The sequence below is a fragment of the Lactuca virosa genome, chromosome 3 (assembly GCF_052849685.1).
Source record: "Lactuca virosa cultivar CGN04683 chromosome 3, Lactuca_virosa_CGN04683_v6, whole genome shotgun sequence".
Classification (NCBI taxonomy): domain Eukaryota; kingdom Viridiplantae; phylum Streptophyta; class Magnoliopsida; order Asterales; family Asteraceae; genus Lactuca; species Lactuca virosa.
The window spans coordinates 304,121,444-304,124,676 of NC_136428.1; the positions used below are offsets into that span (position 1 = coordinate 304,121,444).

At 33.0% G+C, this 3,233-nt stretch overlaps 1 pseudogene; it reads right to left on the reverse strand.

The window, feature by feature from the left end:
- Nucleotides 1-373: 373 nt before the first annotated feature.
- LOC145164695 (sulfhydryl oxidase 2-like) lies at nt 374-2,135 on the reverse strand (annotated as a pseudogene).
- Between the last annotated feature and the right edge of the window lie 1,098 nt (nt 2,136-3,233).

A 3,233-nucleotide genomic window follows, 5' to 3' on the forward strand; every position in this document is an offset into this window, starting at 1 on the left:
CATACCAATGAAAGAACTAAGTTGAAACTATGGTATTTGTGAAACGGAAGTCAACGGAGAACAAATAAAATTGTGAAAAAGATATACATTGATTATGGAAGATGCCTGAAAATGACAAATTCTAACAACAAATAGAGAACCCACAAGTTTCAAGCAATGAAATCGTTGAAACTTTCATAACTTACTAAAACTCAATCTACAATAATGTTGAATATTAAAGAAAATAATATTGCCTAGAAAATCCAGAGAGAAAGGGAAGAAATGAGATAGTGAAAATGATGGATAAGATGAAGTGAAACTAAAATGGTACCTGTTTTATATTCTTGTCAGAGACCGATCTGAAACATGGTGGTGTATAATCGAAATATCAATTTTACCCATTCGACTGATCATCTAATGTACTGTTTTATTAAAAAACATTAAAAGTCAATGTAACAAACTTTTGACTTTCTTACCTTGAGCACATATTGTAGAAGTGTTGACTACACTCTTCACAAGCAAAAAACTTATGTATAAAATCGCAAATTTACGTAAATGCCATTTGACTTTCTTCATTTTCAACTCTCACGGATAGTGAATGTAGCAAAACCCATAAATCACAGCTGCAATTAAATAAAAAAATAGGTTTTTACAAAATATAAAATTATAAGATTGATAATAATATATTATATACCTGAATCTCCTTGTACCATTTTTGCTACCACGACAAAACATCTGTACATATAATAGCCAAAATCAGGATTTTCAAAAGTATTAATTTTGTTATCTCTTTTATAAAAAATTGAAAAAAGAAAATATAAAATTTACCCAATATCCACGTGGGACTTCGTTTCCACATATCTCAAATTTAGTAAGACCACCATGTTGAGTGTTGTTTTTTTCAAATGGTGACAAAATATTTGTAGGGTATAAATCGTCAAAATCCACAAGTATATCAGCACTTCCTCTTCGACACCTACAATGTTTAAAATTATAAACTAAGTAAATAGAAAAAAAATGAAACAAAGAAAAGTGGGTTATTTAAAATATGAACCTCTCTGAAGTGTGATAAGCTGTCATTAATTGCATGAATTTTATAAGAGTAGCTCGAGTATCTGGTTTAATCATCTTGTTTTTAAGAATAATGTCAAAAGCAAGAGAGGTAGCCTCTTCAACATCATAAACAATACGTGCAATCTATAAAAAAAAAAATAAGTAATTCTAAGCTTTAATATTACAAATATAATAAAAAATAAAAATCTTATTTTTATAGAAAAATGAAGAATTGATTCAAACCTGTCCAGGGTCTGAGAAGTTTGATTGAAGAAGCTCATCATTTTCATACTTTTCATCTTCCAATTTATATGAACTACGTAAAAAAGTAAAACATGTACTTAAAATTAAAAACTCATTAACATTGTATACACAAAACAATATAGCTTCTTAACGCTTGTATACCTTCCTAATTGTGTATTAATCCATTTGAGTAAACGATCATAAGTTCTTCCATCTTCAATAGAAACAATTTTACTTTTTTCATCTTTCCCATTCCAGCTACCACCCCCAAATTTAGAAGGTGGGCCCCAAAATAGTGAAGGGTAGTGACTAATAGAGAATTTATCGCATAGATTGTGAAGAAAACATATAAGTACCTTAGAATTTCTGCAAGCTGGACACCTGCAAAGAGTAATAACAGAAACAAATTAGGGCTATAAATGGATAACATTTTTTCAAAACACCCTTGTGGAAGATATAGATTGACTCCACGGGACAAATTGTTTTCATGAAAGGTATAAATTCAAGAAATTTCTAGGTATAAATAGACCAAGTGTACTATGGGTATGGAGGAGAAGAAGTGAATCCTTTTGTAACTAAAAAAATAGAATCTTTATAGCCATGAAACTTTAGATATTTCCTTTTAAGGTTTAGACATCCTTCAATTTTCTTCTATGGCATGACTGTTCATCTCTGTTCTTAATTTTCTTCTATGACAATGAGCGTCAAAAATGAGTTTTTGATGGAAGATTACTTAGAATAAATAATATTAACAAAGTTGTAGAATATGTCTCAAGGGTTCCGTACATATAAAGAACGCCGAAATCCGAGTTATAACGAAGATGTTATGGCCCGTCGAAGTTTTACGGCAAAACCGACATGGCACCAGGAGGCGTAAATAGTGAATTTATGATAGAGGACTTTTTAGCCTTATTAATCCAAACAAAAGTCGAAAACGGAGTCAAAAGGAAAGTTGTAGATCTTGTTTTTACCTACGCGTGAATATAAAGAACGTCGAAAACGGAGCTCGTATGCGAAAGTTACGGGGTTTACAAGTCGGCAGGGTGCTGCTGCAAAAGGGGTGACGTGGCACAATGTAGGCCACCCACGTTCTGCCACCAGAATGGTGACACCTATCCTGGACTCGACGAGTAGGAGTACCAACTCGTCGAGTAGATCTGTTTCACAGCCTATATATAGAGGTGTCGGGTTCAACATTTCTCTCACACCTTCAACCTTCACTTTCTCTCTCTAAACTCTCTCGCTAACTCCCCAAAACACCCCAAGAAGCCTAGAAAACCTTTCTAGCTCTAGAAGGAAGCCTCGGAGAGCCCGAAGTCTCCGAGAAAAAAAGAGTTTTTCGGTTCGAAACTCTGCCCGTGTAGAGCCCGGTTTTCAAGCAAACTTCCCGGTTTCGTCAAAGAAGGTTATTTTAAGAAGCGAAGTGTTGTCCGAATCACTCCTTATCAGGTGAGTGCATAGTCCCTTTTCATGAACATGATTTTAATACAAGTATTAATATCTGTTAAAGAATTAAATATTTGTTAAAGAGTTTATGTAAATTTTAGATCCGGGAGTAAGGATCCGACATACCCGATCCGGGAGTATGGATTAGGTAAGAAGGTAAATTTCAGATCCGAGAGTATGGATCAGATTTATCCGATCCGAGAGTATGGATTAGGTAAAGAGGTAACTTTTAGATTCGGGAGTATGGATTAGGTAAAGAGGTAACTTTTAGATCCAGGAGTATGGAGTAGGTAAAGAGGTAAATTTTGGATCTGGGAGTATGGATTAGGTAAAGAGGTTAACTTTAAAGTATGGATCGTTTCGTTGTGAGGATCGACAGGGTGGGGTAAAGTTGCTTATATATATGGTGAAATTGTATATTTTGTGAGTTCTAATATATATATATATATATATATATATATATATATATATATATATATATATATATATATATATATATATATATATATATA